Here is a 22,802-nt window from a genome sequence, read left to right as displayed (position 1 = left end):
TCATTAGAAGAAGCCAAAGAAAATCATAAATGTATCGAGTCGGAGCATTATAATAATGTAAGGTTGATCGACCCGTTATTCGGGCGGAAAAATACCCTACTCATGACGTGGCAAGGTGGACCATTCAAAGGGTCATATGGAAGCCATCAAAACAACATTGAAAGCAAAGCTGAAATCAAGGGGTGGTTACAAACATTGAAAGCAAGGCTGAAATCTAGGGACGGTTACAAGCATTGATTGATATGGGAGTTACATCTAATAAACTCCTTGGGTAAATGATTGTTTTATGATTCAAGTCAGTGAGTCGTGTATAAATAGGAATTGTAGGCTCATTTTATGTAGGCCATTCACACTTCATAATAATATAATACCCCTCTCCCCCTTTCCGTAAGAGTTTTCCACCTTTGTTCCCATCATCTTTATATTATCTTGCTCATATGGATTGTTAGCACCCTCTCCCTCCGAAAAATTCGACCCTAGGCAGAATTTATCCAAAACAATTTGGCGCCCACCGTGGGGCTGACAATCAAGAATAGCTTGATAACCCCATCCGTTCTCTAAAAATAACTCACTTCACCACCATGTCTGTAAACCCAAGCTCATCCAATGGTGTGACTCTCCGTCTTAAGGCCATGGAGCAACACAACAGCCTCCTCCAAAAGAGAATGAAGCCCTGCAATCGCAGATCAGATCAGCAACCTCCATCACCACCACTCCCTAACATGAGTACGAACCCTTGACGAACCCACCTCGTCGTCAGAGAGTGTCGTCATCAAAAGATGTGCTGAGACCGTGTCGTTATCAAAGTATGGGTTAGTGGCAGCATGTGTACGTTGATGGAAGACGTGACGAGACAATGTCATCATCAGATTACGAGTCAATGTTGGAGCGCGCGTCGATAGAGATGTGTCGAGATTGTGTCATCAAAGTACGGTTCGGCATCTGAGCGTGGAGTGACGTCGAACAATCCAGAGATGACAAGTTCGTGAAGTGGTGTCATATCTATGCAGGCTGACTAGATCGTCTTCATGAAGACGTCAATCCTTGAAGAGATAGAAAATGGGTAATGGATTCCCCTACTATCAAATTTAACTAACTGTTTTGCTTCGTTCCATTGAATTTATGGCAGGTGACAGTCATGACATCATCATCGACCAACTGAGCGACATACCGGAAATGAAGGAAAACTTGGAAACACCACTTTAAGTCACGAGACATCGACGCTTGGAGATTCTTAATAGACAACGATGCTCCTCGACGGATAATAGAGTTAGCCTCCACTCTTAGTCATGTTATTTTAACAACTCACCTTAGTGTTTTTGTGAACAGGTTCGCCTTTTCAAATGACTAAGCAAACGAGATATGCAAAAGACCATATTGTTATTGTTTGTCGTCACAGATCCCAAACCAATGATGTCGTTAGAAGGGTTAATGTTGCGACACCCATAAGTCGTCTCCTGATGCCAACTCCATGTCGAGGCAGTGTTGGCTCAACACTAACTAGTGACGTCTCTGCAAAAGAAAGTTTTAAAAGACGATCATGACAGTGTGGTTCACTAACAACGACACAAGACGTCAAAGACCATGAGAACGACACAGCCAGAATGACAAGGACATAGGGACACTTCATCATGGCGTTACAAATACCCGACATCAGATATTGGCATACGACATCATATTTGTGGCTAACTCCAACTCAAATACTTTCTTGAAGTTGCCACAAGGGGACGAGATAGTATAATGTTGATGACGTCCGCGGACACTGTCAATGACGCCCGACGACTTTGTCAATGATGATTGACGACATTATCAACGACGACAACGCCAGCTTGTATTACATCAAGAAACTTGTCAAGATCAACAAAAGCACAGCAGACAGAGACGGAAAACTCATTCCAAGAAAGTGGAACACGACATACACGAAACTGGAGAACGTCAAAAGATGTAACCACATAGGCAATAGCCTACCATCTTAAACATAATAAACCACAAAGGAAGAACGAGAAGTTCAACTGGACCGAACAACACGATGTCACACTACAACAGTACCTCTTTGAGCCACCATGATTCTCGTAACCTAGGGAGAAGGAGGAGCTGCAGTTGTATCTTGCACTCACAGAGCCGACAATCAGCGTAGTCCTTGCACAAGATGAAGACAGTAAGAAACTACCAGTCTTCTACATTAGTAAGTCGTTACTTAGCACCGAAACAAGGTACTCACATCTTGAAAAACTTGTACTAGCACTAGTGGAAAAAATACCTGTTGAGGGGGGCATTTTGGGTTTATTGAGGCGAACAAGGCCCGCTGCGACAGACGTAGCTTCAACAGCTCAGTGATCTATTGAGGCGGGCTTTGTTCGCCTCAACAGGTGATCTGTTGTGGGGGGCTTTCAAAAGCCCGCCTCAACAACCTCTACAGATAAGCGAAAAATAAGGACCTGTTGTGGGGGGCTTTACAGAAGCCCGCCTCAACAGCCTCCTCTGTTGAGGCTCACTTCTTAAATGCCCCCCTCAACAGACCTGTATGAGGGCCCTATTGAGACGTTGCATAACCTTTGCCCGCCTCAATAGATGGCTAGAAAATTGCATTTTTGTATGATTTACTTTTTATTTCTTATGATTTGGGTCTTGATTAGTGCGAACAAAATATTTTTGGGAGGCAAAAAACTAGAAATACTAAACACGTCTCGTTATTATTATTCAAATAAGGAGTACAAGAGATATGAGTTTGTATACTATTACATTATACAAAATACTATCTTACAAAGTGAAATAAATCAAAGTACTGTAAGCAAATCTAAACTAAACAAATTGACGACATATGCTTTCCTGTCTTCCAACTAATTAATCTACCATCCATTACACACCTGCAAAAAAAAAAGCAAGACATCATCTAGTGAACAATAACAATAAAACGCAAAGCTTTGCCAGGTGGTCTGAAAGAGTTAAAATGATGCCATTACATGCTGATCCACTAGAAACAGATAATTTCATTCTAAATGCTAGAGTAAATAGTAATGGCTATCCGCCAACTAGTCTCCACTAGGTTTACATTACAAGATAAACAAAGAGCGCCTCTACAAGACTACAATGAGTACAAACATATAAGACCTTTAGCACTTATCATCAGATGAATTGTCAAAAATTACGGAAAGAAAAAGTATTTTCCATGTTCTTAGCAAAAAAGAAAGATAGCTCATACTGCTGGGCAGAATGAAATAAGGAAATTAGATTATACCTGGGAAAGAACCCAGCTAGTATTGTAATGTTTGGGCGGGAGTTTCTTATAGATATCCAATGCCTCCTGCAAAACCAGTAGGAATAATGAATTAAATAGCTATAAAAGGATTATAAGGCAACATAGTTCAAATAGATAAAACTATTGATGTCCTGAAGCAGGCATCTGTATTAAAAACACTATTTGCTTGGAAGCCAGATTTTGAGATATTACTTAAGTTATAACTAGACCTAAGCACATTTAATTACTGACCCCTCCCTGCCCTAAGTGGATCTAGGAATTATCAGCAACTAATTAGCGTAACTGCTCATCAATGTCCTGCTACTAGTGTTTAACAATTTTTGATACAATTTTATAATTTTTCTATGATGGTAGTCTTGTTTCCTTATCTAAAGCTTGATTAATATAAGGAGAACTAGACTATTACATTATAAATACATCTAGAGATATGCCACCGAGACAAAAGAATTGTATTTACCTTGTACTGTCCAATTAATTAGAACTGAAAAAGAAGCTACACATACACATAGAAAACCTAATTTCTCATACCCGTACAATGTACAATATTGTAACGAGTACGATTGATTATATTCATAGTTGTGCCTTCTAGCAGGCTTCTACGTGAGAGTTGATTCATCTAACGAGGACAATGGCGTTGAGGATTGTTCTAATCTAGTCACCTTCCGACACAGAGCAGGTACAAAAGCACCAATCTGCTTTATGGGTGACAGTTGAAAGCAGCATTATACAAATCATAACCAACATATCTACAGCTACATGTAGTGCACACAACATTACCAATAAGAATAGCATCCAGTAAAAGTAATAAGTAAGTGTCAATCAAATTCAACTACTTTAGTAAGGCTTATAAAGAATTCAACCAGTTCATTAACGTTATACAGGAAATAAAGAGGATAAAAGGACTGTCAATTCGACATATATGAGCTCAACAGCCAAAAACATTGAATGGACTCTAGTACATAACAACAGTATTAGATCTAAAATTCTAGATAACTGCATAACCTCAAGGAAATTCTCATACTAGAATGAAATACTCAAACAAACAGGCGTTCAATGAGGTAGCAAAACACAATTCAAGGGCACACTAATAAGAATTCATGCTAACAATACCAAATTTTATTTACAAGTTCTCAAATTTATATAAGCATTCTTCACAAAAAAAAACAATCAATACTCATAATTAAGAATACAAAACCTAATAGAAAATTTCAGTTCACCAAACACGAATAGTTCATGTAGTATTCAAGAAAATGCCAAACAGACACTCCAGCGAAAAATTGAAAACGAACCCACAAAAATTCATACATTGATATTATCCGGAAAATTAATTAAAATAAAATAACCAATCTCTATTCCCCAAGAACAATAATTCAAAATTAACAGAAAAATTCAATCGAAACCCAGAAAAGTTAAACAAAAACCCATGAAATTTAAAGAAAAATCCAGATAGGAATCAAACATGGCCAGTAGATAAAATAACAGGGTCCTTCATAATTTCTTTAGAAATGGGGCAACGATATTCATCATGAACAATCAACTGATCAAACTGAACGAATTCAACACCCATAACATCAATTTTTCGCAATATCAGCATAAAATTAAGAAAAAAGAAAGCAGAAACGATAGATCTTTAGAGAAGAAGAGAGGTTATACCTGAATACCATGCTCGAGACAGTAAAGCTACCAGCAAGAATTTTCGACCTGGATACCAGCTTGACCGATGTGGATTGAAATGCACTCCCTCGTTTTCGCTTGAAATATCTAGATCTAACCCGAAGAAAAAAAGTTGAAAGAGGAGAGAGAAAGAAAACGAAATCGAGGGCGTTTATGAAGACACTTCTTTGAAATTATAGAGAATGAGGGAGAGGGAGAGAATATAGACCTTCCATGGAAAGGGAAAGGGGCGGATGGTTTGAGGGGTTTTGAACCGGGAGAGAGGAGAGGGGAGAGAAGAGAGAGAAATTAATCTTTCAGGCTAACCGAAGAAATGAGGAGGAGAGAGAAGTTAAAATTGGAGTATATGCGAGGATTATTTGTTGAAGCGAACATTTAATGCCCCCTTCAACAATTGCTATTGAAGCGAACAACAAAAATGTTCGCTTCAACAATCCTTTATAATATTTGACCCGCGTTGACCGATTGTTTGTTGAAGCGTATTTCTCTATGCCCCCTTCAATAAGGGGGCTGCACCAAATGTTTTTTCTACTAGTGTAGCGTTAATGGTAGCATCTACTAAATTGCGTCTTTATTTTGAATGTCATCCTATTAATTGTGCGCACTAACTATCCCATGAAGTCAATCATGAGGAAGCCCGAGTTGTCTGTCAGGATGTCTAAATGGACTATCCAGCTAGGATGTTACAACATTAGGTGCGAACCATGGACAACAATCAAATCCCAGGCTCTTGCAGATTTTGTGGCTGACTTCAGCTGAAGTATGCAACAAGAAGCTGATCAAGAGGTCAACATGTTGTCCGGCGACACTATCCCACCAACATGGAAACTATTCACTGGCGGATCCTCCAACATACGGGGGACATGGCTAGGATTGTGCTAAAGTCGCCACAAGGGGACATGACAGTAAAATCTATCTGCTGCGAGTTTAACGTCACCAACAACAAAGCAGAGAACGAAGTTCTGATCTTGGGATTGACGTTGGCACACGACATGCACATTCGACAAATCGAGGTACGCTATGATTCATTGTTGATTATTAGTCAAAATTAACCGTTCTTATGCAGCAAAGGACTCCAAGATGCAAGCCTATCTTGAGATAGCTAAAGCACTTGTCAAAAATTTGACTCATGCAACCTACAACGAATCCCAAGAGACCAAAATACCCAAGTCGACGCACTAGCAAACCTGGGCTCCAACATCAACCCGACCAAACTAACCACAGTTCCTATTTTCCACCTCATGCATCCAGCCATCACAAAAGAAACCCTGCTAATCAGGCAACAACCATCCACAAGTCAATCAACAAACTCCCACATCAGGGAGACACCCAAAACGGTTACCAATCACACTCCATTTTCATTAGTGTTTGGGTGTGAAGCCGTGATCCCACCCGAAGTCGAGATCCCAATAGCACAGTACGGACTCATGACGGAAGATAGGAACAACTCGGAGTTGGCTCAGGACATCGACACGGTCGACGAACTTAGAGAAACGGCCAAGGTCAAAATGGTGTCATACCAACAAACTGCAGAATGTACGAGTGAAGAACTCCCAACAAGGTGACTGGGTGCTACGAAAAGTCTTCCCCAACAATTGCCGAAAGATCTGCGACATGGTAAATTAGCACCAGCATGGGAAGGCCCATATCATGTCGAAAGACGAACGGGTCACGAAGCATACGAACCGACAAACAAAGCTGGAAAACCAATACCGAGAAGCTGGAATGCAACACACTTAAAGTTGTATCATTTCTAGTCTCTAATTCATTGTGTACATTTATGTTTTGTTTTTTGCAACCACCCTACATGCAGAGATGAACAGGTCACTACATTCCGAGTCAACCAACGACTTTGAGACGGGGGACAACACAGACCCGTCGCAATCACTACGCAGAGGATAAGACCCACACTAGAAGATTCCCAAACCAGCTAAGTAACTCAACAACTCGATCCTCTCTTTTCTTATATGTCCATTTTCTTACCATTATTGACATAAGCATCGGAGGGTCGTTGGCACACCCAACAGTCAACTTTGACGCCTCTAGCTCGTCTTGCAGAACAAAAAATCTTGACGATCCATCCTGGAATAACTTTAAGGCTTATACATACATTACACAAATCCTGCCAAACTACTTCAATAGAGAATTTGGTACAAGACTACAAGAAGAGCGCAGTACGTAAAGTGGGATGACGGTTGAGACAAAGTTGGCAATACAAAATTCCTAGGAAACGTTGGCCAATACAAAGTTCCTGGGAAACGTTGGCCAATACAAAATTCCTGGAAACATTGGCCAATACAAAATGCCTGGGAAACATTTTACAATTACAATTATAAAGTTACACCTACATTTGCAACGTTACAATTTAGACTTTACAATTTACATCTACAGAATACGAATTACATCTTACATCTTACATCTTACGTTTACATATTACATTTACATCTTACATTTCATTTACATAACGGACATCTATTTTTCACATACAAGTACAAAATGAGACAGTTGCGGGTTGAAGTCGTCGCAACAGCAGGGTCAAGAGTCCACAACTTGCAAACCCAACAACCAAAAATACCAAACCCAAATATACATGTCCACAAACCAACAAAAATACCAAAAAAAAAGAAAAAAAAACAAAAAAAAAAGAAAAAAGGAAAAAAGAAATCCTTCATTAAGCTCATGCTAAACATCGAAGTCAGCATTCTCTACTTGTTCACCATCACCTGGTGCCGTCTCGACGTTGGTGTTGAGACTTGTGGAAGTTGCGCCTTCCTCAACATCGTCATTGTTAGGTTATGATACATATGAATAAACATAAATCATGCAGAAAAACCATAAAGCCAGGAAACATATTATTAACAAATTATCATTTAGCATAATTCAGATGCATACACTTTGTAGCGTGCCCTCCCTAGTTGCGCCCGAACCGAACAAGAACAAGTCTTTAGGACTCCAAGTGTCGTCCCTCCGTAGATAGTCCACAGCACGTCCGGATCCGCCTTAAGCTTGACCAACTAGAATGGCCCTTAAGGTACTTAGAATTTTCGGCTATTGTAGGCAATGATGTGACTGAATTTTTGCTCGAAAATCTTACCTTTGAATACTTCAATTCTCGATCTAAATATGTGACCCTAGGCACCTATTTATAGAGTTATGGAAAAGGACTTGGAATCCTATTAGGATACTAATTTATTTAAATAGAATCTTGTTTAAACTCTATTAAACAAATTCTATCTTTATTAGGATTAGGATTTAATCATAGAACAAATTCCATTAGCTTTAGGATTTGTGTTGAAACACAAGCGTTGCACGAGCACGAGCATCGCACAAACCCGCGCAGGCCTTGCGGCCCACACGAGTTGGCGCTGCTCGCAGCCCACGAGCATCAGCCCGCGCGCGCGCGCCTTGGCCTTTGTTGGGCCTGGCCTTGCGCTGGGCCTGGCGTGGCTGGCGTGTGTTTGTTGCGCTTTGGCTTGCTGGGCGATGGCCCGGCTTCGTGCTGGGCCTTCGTCTGGCAGGCCTCGTCCGATGCTAATTCGTACGATACGCTTCCGATTAAATTCTCGACTCTTGAATTCATTTCCGATACGAACAATATTTAATATTTCCGATTCCGAAATTAATTTCCGTTTCGAACAAATATTTAATATTTCCGTTTCCGGAATTATTTTCCGATTTCGATAATATTTCCGATTCTGACAATATTTCCGTTTCCGGCAATATTTCCGATTCCGACAATATTTCCATTTCCAATAATATTTTCCGATACGTACCATGTTTCTGTTTCCGGCAACATTTACGACTTGGATAATATTTATATTTTCAATACGATCCATATTTCCGTTTCCGGCAATATCATCGTTTCCGGAGTATTCACTTGCTTGCCTTTGACGATCTCAGCTCCCACTAAAACCAAGATCCGTCGATTCCGAATATCCATAGATGGAGTATTTAATGCCATTAAAATACTTGATCCGTTTACGTACTATTTGTGTGACCCTACGGGTTCAGTCAAGAGTAAGTTGTGGATTAATATCATTAATTTCACTTGAACTGAAGCGGCCTCTAGCTAGGCATTTAGCGCACTTAATCTCACTGAATTATTAACTTCTTAATTAATACTGAACCGCATTTATTAGACTTATCATTAAATGCATACTTGGACCAAGAGCATTATTTCCTTCAGTCATCATCATCCTCGACACCAGGGGGGACATACTCATCAGGGAATGCTCGACGAAAGTTGTTGATATCAGCTTGAGGGGGCCAACCATCCTGCTTGCCACCCAAAAAAACATCCTTCATTAGGCTCATGCTGAACATCGAAGTCGGCATTCTTTGTTTGTTCACCATCACCTGGTATCGTCTCGGCGTTGGTGTTGGGACTTGTGGCTGTTGCGCCTACCTCAGCATTGTCATCGTCATCGTCGAGATCAGGGGCGACATACTCATCAGGGAATGCTCGACGAAATTCGTTGATATCAACTTGAGGGGTCCAACCATTATGCTTCCCATCCAAGAATTCCTTCATCAAGTCGGACCTGGTCTTCTACATGTAATAACCGGCACACTCCCAATTTTTCTTCTTGGCCTTGTCCAGCAACGCCTTCAACTCTACATTTTCAGCGGACAACACCTCCATGTCGTCATTCAGAGTTACAACATCAACCGACGACTTCAGCTCGTCAACCTCTAGAGGGACGACCTACCAACCCCTATGAAAACTCCAACCATGGACGACTCACTCTCGTCACCCCATATCTTCTACTTATTTATTTTAAATTACATATTAACGCTAATCGTGTACCTGTTAATGTTGTCATTTTCTCAGGATCGGTTGGCATTCTTATTTTCATCATTACATCTTGCCGGTTAGTAAGAAGTCGGGAAGTTATTTTCCTTCCTTTTTGAAGATTCACTAGTAGAAAAAACTTCATTTGCAACCCCTTATTTACAATCAGTTAATAAATAGAAGTTGCAAAATCTCTTTGGTCAACGCGGGTCAGACATTAATGAATTAGTATTAGTGTACTTTTACCGGCGAACGCTGCGAAAAAGAGAAAAGAAAAATCAAAAACTTATTCACAGCTTGCGTTGTGCCTCTCCACGCTGCGAAATGTCACTTAGTTACACCTCACGCACTTCAATTCGCGTGTTGTGCATTGTAATCCCTTTTAAGATCTAAAAAAAAGCCCATCTTCTCAATCAACCTCTCGAACTCTACGTCTGTTTCGCAACTCTCTCTCTCTCAAACCCTAGGTTGCATTCTTCTTCCTCAGTCCCTGAATCTCTCATTGACATCTTCCTCCCTCCCTGAATCTCTCATTGACATCTTCCTCTAAATATTTAATGGAATCATCTTCTTCGGTTTTGTATCAAGTCTTTCCACCCCGGTCATAGAGAGAAACAGAGGGCGGAAGAGAGAGAAAGACGTCGGTCTTTTTCTATGCTCAATGTTCTACCATTTCTTCGTAATTGCGTAGGGATTCGATGCCTAAACTCCCTTAGTTATTCTTTGATTTTTATTAATTTATTATGTTTCTTTGATATGATTATTTTTAGGTTTGATTTGTTGTTCTTCGTTTGACTTGTTTATTTGATTTACAATTTTGGGGTTTTATCAATTGAGCAACTAATCATTTAGGGTTTATTTTTTAGGTTTTTAAAGTTATTTCGTTTGATTTTGTTGATTTTAGGGCCAAATTCTGTCTGGTTATTTGGAATTCACACAATTCTTATTTGTTTGATTTTTGTATATTCAAATCATTTGCGATGAGATTTTCTTTTACCCGTGCAATTGGGTTCTTTCGTTCTTTTGGTTCTCTGAGATTTGTTTCTTATTTTTATTGTCAAGTTCCGTTCAAATGGTTTTTATCAATCTCTGATAGGTAGTTTGCAAAGAAATTGATGATTTGGAATCCCCTTTTCTTGTTGACATCTCTTGCTCCAAAAACAGGAGAACATAATGAGTAATTGAGTACCATCAGTGCCAAATATAATTATCTGTGTATCATTTTCTTGAACAGAATGTTGTATGTATATGTGATCTGTGCCAACTGTAATTTGCTGATGACGTTGAACTGGATATACAGAGTATAAATTTTCTGCTATCATGTATATACAAATATGAAATTTATGCTTTCTAAAAGTGACCAAGCTGCATATTTTTTCTCTTCGTAATGTGGGGCTATACAGTATGAGCCCCTTATTTCAGAAGTGGGATAACTGAGCATCGGGCTTTCAGGACCTATGTTTTTTAATGGGAGGGTCTTGTGGAGGATAAAACCATAGGTTATCCTCGACTAGTTGAAGATTTTGGTTGTATTTGTCACTTCGCGCAGGTTGAGGTAGGGTCGTTACGTGCAATTAAAATTCATATGAGGCTTAACACATAGTCATTACTTTATTAATGTATTTGAATTTGATTTAGCTATTTTGCATCTTTATCTATGAATAGGAAGGTCCTAATTCTTGTCACTTTCTATGCTCTCAACTTCTTTTCTCAGAGATGAGGACCGATAAATAGAATTTCGCCATAGTCTGATACGCTATTGTTAACTGCTGCAGTGGCATTTATAGGAGGTGCTCTTTTTTGCTGCAACAATTTGCGGGAATAAATGGCGTCCTGTATTTTTTTATCTCTGGCCTTTTAAGATGTTGGGATTACAAATGCTGCTTTAGCAAGTCTATATGTTGGTGACAGGCTAAATCGCACTCCTATCAAAGATAAACCTAACGTTCACCAACTAAAAATATAGCAAGGGAAGCAGGGATCGTATCCACAGGGAAACAATGTTCTTTCTATTATTAATTAACTAATCTAGACTACTGGTAACAAAGAATTGGATTGGTTTGTATATTAAGCTAAGGCAAATAATCAAACTGGAATATAACAATATTAAGGGAATCTAGGGCAGCGGTTCACCATAAATGCAGACCGGGATTGGACAACGGACAATAACAATTAATTAATAATCATAACTAGGAAAACATGCATCTCTCGAATCTTATGAATTCCTTAGGATAGAACAACTAGCGGGCTCTCGCTACTTACTAGAAATAATTCCTATCTAATAGCCACAGACCAAAAACATCAGATTCATACCTCTCGGCGCATAATCCAAGGTTAATCAAACTCAAATCAAAATATCCGGCCGAACAGAATCGACGAACAATAATAATAAGCTATAGAAATTATAATCAATCAATCAATAATCAAGTCCACATATAATCCCAATCATGCATTCATGGATCCCCTAAACCCTAGAAATTAAACTACTCACTCATGATAATAAATAACAAAGCAATTAGCATAATGGAAAACATGATTAAAGCAACAAAATAAATTAAGGTAGTAAATAATACCGAATTGAAGAACAAATAAAATAATAAAGCTTGGATCTTTACTTGAAATTAAAAACTAAGTATTTGAATAATTGGAGAGAAAACTAGAAATAAACTAAGTATTGAAAACTAGAATAATAGATGTCACTAAAAATATAAGGGGCTAGTATTTATAGTTTGCCCAAAATAGAGCCCAAAATCGGAAATAAAATCTCGCGAAATACGCTGGAGGTTGGCGTGGCCCGATCGGGCGACGCTTTGCCCGATCGGGCGATGTGCTCGATAGTCGGCCCGATCGGGCGAAATTCCGCCCGATCGGGCGGTTGCAAAATGCCCAGAACAGCGCCCAGAATGACCGCCCGATCCGGATCGGGCGAAGCCCGCCAGATCGGGCGCGTGTTGAAACTGCACGATTCTCTATCTTCAAAACGTCATATCTCCTTCGTTATTCGTCGGAATTAGGCGAGTGACCACTTGTTGGAAAGATATTGAAGTCTATAATCCAACCCATTTGGAATTACATCATTTGGAGTTGTAGAACTTGAGTTATGCTTAAAATAGTGGACTATAGTTATTTTTTTACTTCCTTCGTTATTCGCTTTGCTTCAAAACTCTTCAAACTTAATGTTTGTGCTCTCGAAAGTACATAATCTCTTTTATTGATTCAAATGAGTAGGAAATGCACAAAAATATACTAATTCCTACAATGATGAACCTGAAACTACAAACACACTACAAGGAGCACATTAGTACTAAAAATCGCTCCGAATAGCTCATTTGAGATCAAAAAGTACTAAGGGACGGGGGTAAAAACTCTACATAAAACACACATATCAAACTCCCCCAAGCTAGATCCTTGCTTGTCCCTAAGCAAGAAAATCATCGATGAATACAAGACCAACTTCACCCCCACCATATTTCAAAATGAAAAACATAATTCAAGGCAAAATCTAACGAGCATGCATCAATGTCAACCAATCAAATCCACCCAACCACAAATCCTCCCTAACAATCGTCACGCAAAGCGAACCACAAGTGCACAATGGAATTCAAGACTAGTGCTCACACACTCATCACTCATTTATGTGGCGGGTAAAAGATGTACCCGTTCGCTCTCCTCCCAACATATAAGTGAACAATGCCCTCCCAAACTCACAACACTCGTGTGTCTAGAAAAACATACACTCAACCTAGTAGTCGACTTGAAATGTGTCATGTCATAACTTGCATTGATAAACAACTATTTTCACATAAGTACGACTCTATGCACAAAGGTCGGAAGGTCTTCAAAGCTTGTAATGTTAGGCTTAGGTAAGGATGCGGTAAATTTGGGTATAATGTGAGCTTTAAAGCCTTGGCTTTGGGGAGCATAAATCCTAAAAACAACCGTGATCAATCAACATAATGACCATAATCTCCCACTCAACACATGACAAAACAACAAATAGCCAACACCATACTTTCTTGCATTTTTTTCACAATTGTAACCAATCACTCATAAGGATATGAATTTGCAGAACTTGATTGAAACAACACTTTGAACTTTTTTATGAGAGTAATAGATTTTTCTCTTTCTTTTCCTTTTCAATCTCTCTTTTTTTCTTTCTTTTTAGAAACCTTCACATTTGTTTTGTTCTTTCATCTCTTTTCATTTTCAACTCATTTTCAACAACAAACATGATAAGACGAACTCCTTTTTCAATACCTACTTTGTGCTCAAAATGTAGCACATTACAACTCCCTCACCTCACTACTATTAGCTCCCCCAAGCTAGGCTTGGGAATAGTAACCAATGGGGTTTTTCATGGGCTTGTAATATGTCTAGTCACCGAATAAAAGGGCACAAGCAACAACATTGGTAAAAAAGGAGGGGACAAATGTATCTAATTTCATCTGAAGGCTACCTAAATAGAAAAATGCCTTCGTCCTCCACAATGTGCATGTATATGAGTCATAAAACACTACTAATAGTTGCAAATCAATACTCAAAATCAATGACACACCAGGAAGCTATCACGCATCCTAACCAAATCAACTAGTCAAGCACCAAGTCCACAAATAGTTAGTCGGAGTTGACTCATGTTAAGGCATCAAAGCAATCGAATATCAAATCATGGCTAACACATCTACATTGCCCATCATCAAATACCAAGAATCAAAACAATTTTCGTTCAAGGGGCACAGGGAAGCATGATATTGTATTCATCGGAACGTATTTTTGTATTTTTTTTTTTTTTTCAAAGCAATAAACTACTCTAGAAAGCATTAAACACACCAAAATAAACACACAAAAATAAGTAAATGCAAAAATAAAAGGAAAAACATACCTAATATGTACAAGTGAGTGAAACACCCCCCCCCCCCAAGCTAAATCAGACAATGTCCTCATTGGCTCAAGGGGTATCATGAGGAAAGTGAGCAAACCGTGGCTTATTTGTCGCTGATTCGCAAATCGCCCGATCGGGCAGCAGATCGCCCGATCGGGCGAATTTCGAACCTTTCTGTTGAATCTGTGCGCGCCCGATCGGGCGCACCTCGCCCGATCCGGATCGGGCGAAATTCAATGCCTTGTTTTATTGATTTTTCTCAGCCCAGAATCCTTCCTTGACCTTTCTACGACGTCATCATCAACCGCCCGATCGGGCATTTCACTCGCCTTTTGTGTGGATCGGGCAACCGTCGCCCGTTCGGGCGATTTTCCAACATTTTCCTTGAATCGACACGTGCCCGATCGGGCGCTCCTCGCCCGATCCGGATCGGGCAAAACGCAGACTACTCCGTTTCAGCTTGAATTCAACTTTTTCGAACTTGGAGCCTTAGACCTGCACAGCATTAAACGTCCAAACCGTAAAATACCCTCTTCTCACCTCTCTAACACCAAAAACTACAATGAAACACACACTTGCTCAAAAATTATACTAAAACACACAAACAAAAGCGAAAAATACACTACGAAAAGCAATAAATGGATAGTGAAATACTCATCCCCTATTAGATTGATGCAATGTCCCCATTACACAATCTTAGTTTATGTACAGACAACGAAAGGAAGAGGATAAGAGCCACGACAACTCATCGAATGGGGGCACCAAAGATGGTGCCATCTGGTGTCGAATCAATTGCCTTGGATGAGCTATGTGGCGCGGGAAGTGACAGACCACGACCCCGATCATGAATACGGTGCCCACCGTTCAACGAGCTTTCGGCCTTTCGTGTCTCAGCATCATCAAATCGTGCCCCCCGCAAAGAGATTGGTTAGTAAATAACCAACGAAAGAGCGCAGAAGCTTGTCATGCGCACTCGCACAACTTTCGTGCAACAAGACATGCACGATAATCAACAACAACATTTGCATAAAGTCCGAATGAACTCTATGCCAGTAAGGAGTAGGATGCCTAAAGGAAGAAGAACAAAAAGAAAAAACAACAATAAAAGAAGAATAAGAAAAGGAAGGAAAAGAGAAAGTAAGCATACTCTCCTTATGGAAGTTGTTTTTACGGACTATTGATTCTTCAACCTCAATGATCAATGAAATAGCTCTCTCTGTGTTTTGGAATTCATGGTGGATAGGCTCTTCACCATATAGAGCTCTCTGCAAAGCATCCACCTCTTCTTTGTAAGTATTGTAAGTACCTGCGAAAGACTCACAAAGAGGAACATACTCTATTGGGTCATTGGGATTTTGATTTTCATGGGGAGGAGGAAGATCCTCAAGTAAAGGTTTTATGGGGAAAGAGAAGGGGAGTGAGACGGTGTAAACGGGGCTAAGAATAACCCTTCTTGGACTTGGAATATGAGGGGTAGGGGTTGACACAACAACAAGGGTTTTATCAACTTCAACTTCCTCATGGACTTGCTCTATGACATATGGCTTTTCAGTTTCAACAAATCCTTCATCCATTGATCCAACAGTCAAATCATCATCCTCCCACTCATCCTCAGCCTCTGTTATAAGCTCCTCCCACTCTTGGTTGCCTATGGGTTCACTCAGTTGACCCCCATCCCCAACACAACTCGAATCATTATTTTCAATAATTTCTTGAACTTTTCTAAATCTCTCAAGAGTAGCCTTACTAGCTTTAATAATCTCATTAGTAGCCTCTTGAGATCTAGTACACTGAATCTCAATCTCAGAGTTTAATCTTCTTAATTCCTCTAAGAAGCTATCTCTGCTTTCTGATTCGGGTTGAACAGGATTGAGCAAGGGTTCACAATAATACACGGGAGAAGCAATAGTGGAATCATGAGGCAAAACATTGATATCCATGCAAGGGTTAGATAAGTCGTTAGAATATACATGATTATCATAAACATTAGAATGCACCTCATTATAACAAGCATTCAAGGGAGAGGGGGTAGAAACATGTAGATTATGCTCATAATTTGGATTAGCACATGTAACATGAATCGCCATTTCACGCTCATACAAATCCCTTGCAAACCACATATAGTAATCCCACATATCATCCAAAGACAAGGCTCGAAAATCACCATTAAATCTACTTTCTATCACATTCCTTGTATACTCATTTAAACCACCATAAGCAAAACCACAAGAATCCCAAAGATTAAAATTGTGGTAACCAATAAAATCATTTAGCCTATCGAAATACACCCAAAAAGGCTCATTTAAGAATTGAGGGAAAGAAAAATAATCCATTTTTTTCAGGGGAAAAAAAAATTTAAAAAAATTTAAAAAAAAATAATAAAAAAAATTAACTAAAGAAAATAAAATATATACATGGTCTCAAAGAACAGGAAGTTCTATGAGACTCAAGAAAATAATCTAGATCATAAAATTAGTAGCAGAAAATTAAACCGTTTCCCCGGCAACGGCGCCAAAATTTGACAGGCTAAATCGCACTCCTATCAAAGATAAACCTAACGTTCACCAACTAAAAATATAGTAAGGGAAGCAGGGATCGTATCCACAGGGAAACAATGTTCTTTCTACTATTAATTAACTAATCTAGACTACTGGTAACAAAGAGTTGGATTGGTTTGTATATTAAACTAAAGCAAATAATCAAATCGGAAAATAACAATATTAAAGGAATCTAGGGCAACGGTTCACCATAAATGCAGAGCGGGATTGGACAACGGACAATAACAATCAATGAACAATCATAATTAGGAAAACATGCATCTCTCGAATCTTATGAATTCCTTAGGATAGAACAACTAGCGGGCTCTCGCTACGTACTAGAAATAATTCCTATCTAATAGCCACAGACCAAAAACATCAGATTTATACCTCTCGGCGCATAATCCAAGGTGAATCAAACTCAAATCAAAATATCCGGCCGAACAGAATCGACGAGCAATAATAATAAGCTATAGAAATTATAATCAATCAATCAATAATCAAGTCCACATATAATCCCAATCATGCATTCATGGATCCCCTAAACCCTAGAAATTAAACTACTCACTCATGATAATAAATAACAAAGCAATTAGCATAACGGAAAACATGATTAAAGCAACAAAATAAATTAAGGTAGGAAATAATACCGAATTGAAGAACAAATAAAATAATAAAGCTTGGATCTTTACTTGAAATTAAAAACTAAGTATTTGAATAATTGGAGGGCAAACTAGAAATAAACTAAGTATTGAAAACTAGAATAATAGATGTCACTAAAAATATAAGGGGCTAGTATTTATAGTTTGCCCAAAATAGAGCCCAAAATCGGAAATAAAATCTCGCGAAATACGCTGGAGGTTGGCGTGGCCCGATCGGGCGACGCTTTGCCCGATTGGGCGATGTGCTCGATAGTCGGCCCGATCGGGCGAAATTCCGCCCGATCGGGCGGTTGCAAAATGCCCAGAACAGCGCCCAGAATGACCGCCCGATCCGGATCGGGCGCGTGTTGAAACTGCACGATTCTCTATCTTCAAAACGTCATATCTCCTTCGTTATTCGTCGGAATTAGGCGAGTGACCACTTGTTGGAAAGATATTGAAGTCTGTAATCCAACCCAATTGGAATTACATCATTTGGAGTTGTAGAACTTGAGTTATGCTTAAAATAGTGGACTATAGTCATTTTTGTACTTCCTTCGTTATTCGCTTTGCTTCAAAACTCTTCAAACTTAATGTTTGTGCTCTTGAAAGTACATAATATCTTTTATTGATTCAAATGAGTAGGAAATGCACAAAAATATACTAATTCCTACAATGATGAACCTGAAACTACAAACACACTACAAGGAGCACATTAGTACTAAAAATCGCTCCGAATAGCTCATTTGAGATCAAAAAGTACTAAGGGACGGGGGTAAAAACTCTACATAAAACACACATATCAGTTGGTCTCACCAACTTTGCAGGTGCAGAAACGTGTATAATATGCTCTTTGCTTCAATTCATATCTAGCTGAAAAATAATATGTAGAGTATTTTATATTAAGCAAGTTTGTTTTATATTCTTAACTTGCAGTTGAATAGTAAATTGACTTCTTGGTACAAAGTTCATATTTTAAAGCCGAAATGGACTTTTTTTACACCGTAGTGAGTTCTTACCCATGAATTGCTTTTTGTAACTTTTTTCACTGATTTGCACTTTTAATTTCAAATTTAGGGGCTCTTTCTGCGTTTTACTTGATTGATAAGCAAGGAAGAAGAAGACTACTCATTGGAAGTTATTTAGGAATGGTGAGTTTTTCTGATGTTAATAGATGTGAAAGGTTGGGCAGAGAAATGTTGAGGAGGCATAACCTTTCTCTCTCTGTAATTCTTCCTAAATTTTTCAAGCTATGAAAGGATATTAGGATTAATATCAGCTTGTCATTCATTTTATGGGTTTCCGGTTAATGTGACCTTGCAATTTTTTCAGGCTAATTTGTCGATGTTCTTACAGCATATGCCATCAGCTTCTCAGATGAAGATGTCAGTCGCAACTTATTAATCCTGGGTATATTAGGGTATGCTTCTTGTTAACTCAAATTTGCACTTTCTTCTGTACAAGATGAATGGCTTTTGCTGAGATGTTCCAAGCCTAAAATTTTCTTGTATGCGCTCGAGCCTTTACCACCTATTTGGTAAAAGGGCATATTTAAAGGGATGGTAATGTGCATATACGCCGTATCATGCCCCATGTGACCTAACTCTGTTTAGTTACTTAGCCAGGCCTGATTTGGCCTAGCCTTAAATGGGTCGGCTACAGTACAATTGTGTTTTCACTTTTTTTTAAAGTTCATTGAACTGAGATGGGCCGATGCATGCCTGAAAATGAACTGTAACCATATACTTCTTTGATCCCCAAGCTAGAGTCGCGAGACCAGTTCGGCTGTTGATGGCTCGGCTTGAATTAGGCATCTGGGCTAGACTGAGTGGCCACTGGTGTGGTTATAAAAGTTAATGAACTAAAATACTGTTACAATCCGAAGGTCTGATTGTAATTTCAGTTAACTACTTAAATGGATTCTCAAATACAGAATGGAGATTACATTATGAATATTAAGGAGATTATCCAATTAAGAAAGAAGATAAATCTTGATAAATAAGCTTAAATATATACTTCATAGTTCATATACTAATTGCAAGGGAGATTTCAGAGAGAGAAATGAAAAAGGGGTTTGTATTGATAATTTCTGAATGTCGAACAATTACACCTTTGGCTTATATAGCCTTCTTAATACTTAAATGAAATGATATGAAATGTAAATATAAATGAACACTAATAAAGTAATGAGTAATAAGCCTCATATATGCATTTTTGTTTGGTTTAGCTGTTTGGATGGGAAACATCTCCATTTCATTTTGATGCTGTAAATTCTTGTATTAGGTGGCCTAAGTTAGTGGCAATGTGGCATGCTAATCAGCATGTAACTTCTTTTTGCAATATTGGAGAAAGGTGTGATACTTGGAAAAGTATATTAAAATACTGAAAGAGCTTAGCAGACTGACTGTGTTTCTGTATTTTTTTTTTCTGTATTTAGCAGTTTCGCTTGAATAATGTAGCAATTAGTTTGACGGGTTGCAACTTCTCGTAGCTTTCAACTAAATTGAGCTTTAGATCTTGACTTCCTGGACATCTGTGTAACCACATGTCTAGTTAATTTTCTAGTTATGCACTTCCCATTTGCATTTTTCTTCTCTGCTTTACTTTTATGAAATATAATCCCTCAACATGTCCTGTACATTTTTAGGTTACGGGCATGGTTGTAAGTACATATCAGGTAGCTAGTGGTGCCGGTGCTGCTGCAATGGAAGAGCTTGAGCTGCAAACTCGTGAGGTTTATCGTAGTTCATGTTTTAAAGTTTCTCAAGTAGTTGTTTTCTTTCTGTAGAATTTCTATTAGAAATGAAAGCAATGTTGCTTTTGATCCATGTATTTATCTGATATTGTATTGTTCTTTATGAAGGTTTTGGAAGGCAAGCCTCCAACTTGCAACATCTTTAGTCAGCATGTATGTTTTTTACTATGTACCTTTAATGATCATCTTTAGTCAGCCCTTACTGTCAAAACAGCAGAAGCTATGATCCTTCAGAAATCAACTGCCCCTGTGGAGTTGCTTATGTCCAAGCAAACACATCATCTTCTGGTTACTTGGCAGAGGATGTATTGCATCTTTCAACGAAGAGTGGAGGTGCAGGTGCATTTGGCCCGCTATCAACGTCGACTTCATGAATTTTCAACATTGAGATTTTACTTTTAGAAATGATTGTGATGATATGTTGAGAATAAAAAGGTGTTTTGTAGTGTAAGCGGTTAATATTAATTTTGTTTGAGGATAATGTAAATATGTATAATACGGGTTCTAGGTGATAATATTATAGATGTTAATACCAATTCGTTGTAATTGCTGTAATTTAATTTTTTTTTGAAAAATAAATGGACTATTTGCAGCGCACTCTGTTTAGAAACCCTGCAAGTAGTGTCAAAATTTTATCTCGTAAAACGTCTATTTACAACGCATACATACATCAAAAGGTTGTAAATAAGGGACATTTCGTAGCGCGCGCTATCTTGGCGAGCTGCAAATAATGACTTTTTGCAACGTTTTTGTTCGCTGGGAATAAAAGAATATTATTTGCATCCCTCACAATTACAACGCACAAAAAGTCCCTTTTACGCGCGCTGCAAATGACCTTTTTTCTACTAGTGATTAAACCCATTCTCTCCTTTGAGCTTCTCGGAAGAATTCGAAAATGGGTTTGGGGACAATTGTTCGAGCGGAAAAATACCCTCCTCATGACGTGGCAAGGTGGACCATTTCAAAGGGTCATATGGAAACCATCAAAACAACATTGAATGCAAAGCTGAAATCAACGGGTGATTACAAACACTGAAAGCAAGGCTAAAATTTAGGGACAGTTACAAGCATTGATTGATATGGGAGTTACATCCAGTAAACTCCTTGAGTAAATGGTTGTTTTATGATTCAAGTCAATGAGTGGTGTATAAATAGGAATTGTAGGCTCATTTTATGTAGGTCATTCACACTTCATAATAATATAATACCCCTCTCCCCCTTTCCGTAAGAGTTTTCCACCTTTGTTCCCATCATCTTTATATTATCTTGTTCATTCGGATTGTTAGCACCCTCTCCCTCCGACGAATTCGACCCTAGGTGGAATTTGTCTAAAACACCCTCTATTGAACTTATTAGCTTTTTGCTATGACCCCGACTCTTATGACCCTGATACTGTTCCTGACCCGCTGATTCTTATGACCATGATCCTATTCTTGACCCGCTTGTATTTTCCTATTAAATGACCCGCATTGACCCGCCCCGACCCGCCCAACCCACCCAATAACCAGCATAGCCCTTATGGGGATTGATTTTACCCAGGCCATTCAGGTTATAATGTCAAACCTTTATCACTAGGTCATATGATATTCAGATGCAACCCATAAAATTTGTATCATTTCTTTATCTTGAATTAGGTACAAAAATAAGATCAACATGATGTACGTGAATAGTTCAAAACGTCAATTTAGATGAGGGCGGAGAGACCCATCTCAGAGATGTATTTCCAAACACATATTCGAGTGTTAGGCGGTAATTTCACCATTATTTTGAAATTTTTGAGTACCATATTTGAGAAATGAACACCATTTCTGAATTTCTGAGTACCATTTTTGATTTTCTGAATACCATTTTTGAACATATGAATACCATTTTTCAACTTATGAACACCATATTTAGTCTGATATGTTTTTACAAAAACATATCAGAGACGGGAAAATACTTCCTCAATTTAGATAAACTAAAAAACCGAATAAAGTTACAAGGTAACCTTTTTCAAATGAAATTTTTAATATTTAGAGGTTATTGCAATATCTGGCAATAAGTTGGCTTCACATATGTCTCACTCTGTAAATGGAATTATACATTGGGATGCATAGAGCACTCAGATAAAAACTCATTGAGTATATGATAAATAATGAAAAAGATGTCAATATATTCGTACAAGTAAACTATTTTATTTATATGTTTTTTGGATTTGAACTGTATGTTCATGTACTATATGTTTTTTAAGGATTACTTGTTCTTTAAGTATAAACGATATACTAC

General features: G+C 38.5%; 1 long non-coding RNA gene across 1 annotated transcript; it reads left to right on the top strand.

The window, feature by feature from the left end:
* Positions 1-18,659: 18,659 nt before the first annotated feature.
* Positions 18,660-21,160, top strand: LOC110777903 (uncharacterized). The gene is made up of 4 exons (XR_002530608.2): positions 18,660-18,933; positions 19,115-19,202; positions 20,430-20,516; positions 20,646-21,160. It is a non-coding gene; the product is annotated as an uncharacterized lncRNA (long non-coding RNA).
* The last annotated feature ends 1,642 nt before the right edge of the window (positions 21,161-22,802 follow it).

The sequence above is a fragment of the Spinacia oleracea genome, chromosome 6 (genome assembly GCF_020520425.1).
Source record: "Spinacia oleracea cultivar Varoflay chromosome 6, BTI_SOV_V1, whole genome shotgun sequence".
NCBI lineage: Eukaryota > Viridiplantae > Streptophyta > Magnoliopsida > Caryophyllales > Amaranthaceae > Spinacia > Spinacia oleracea.
The sequence above is the reverse complement of the archived record's forward strand: the minus strand, read 5'-3'. Positions and strand labels throughout refer to the sequence as shown.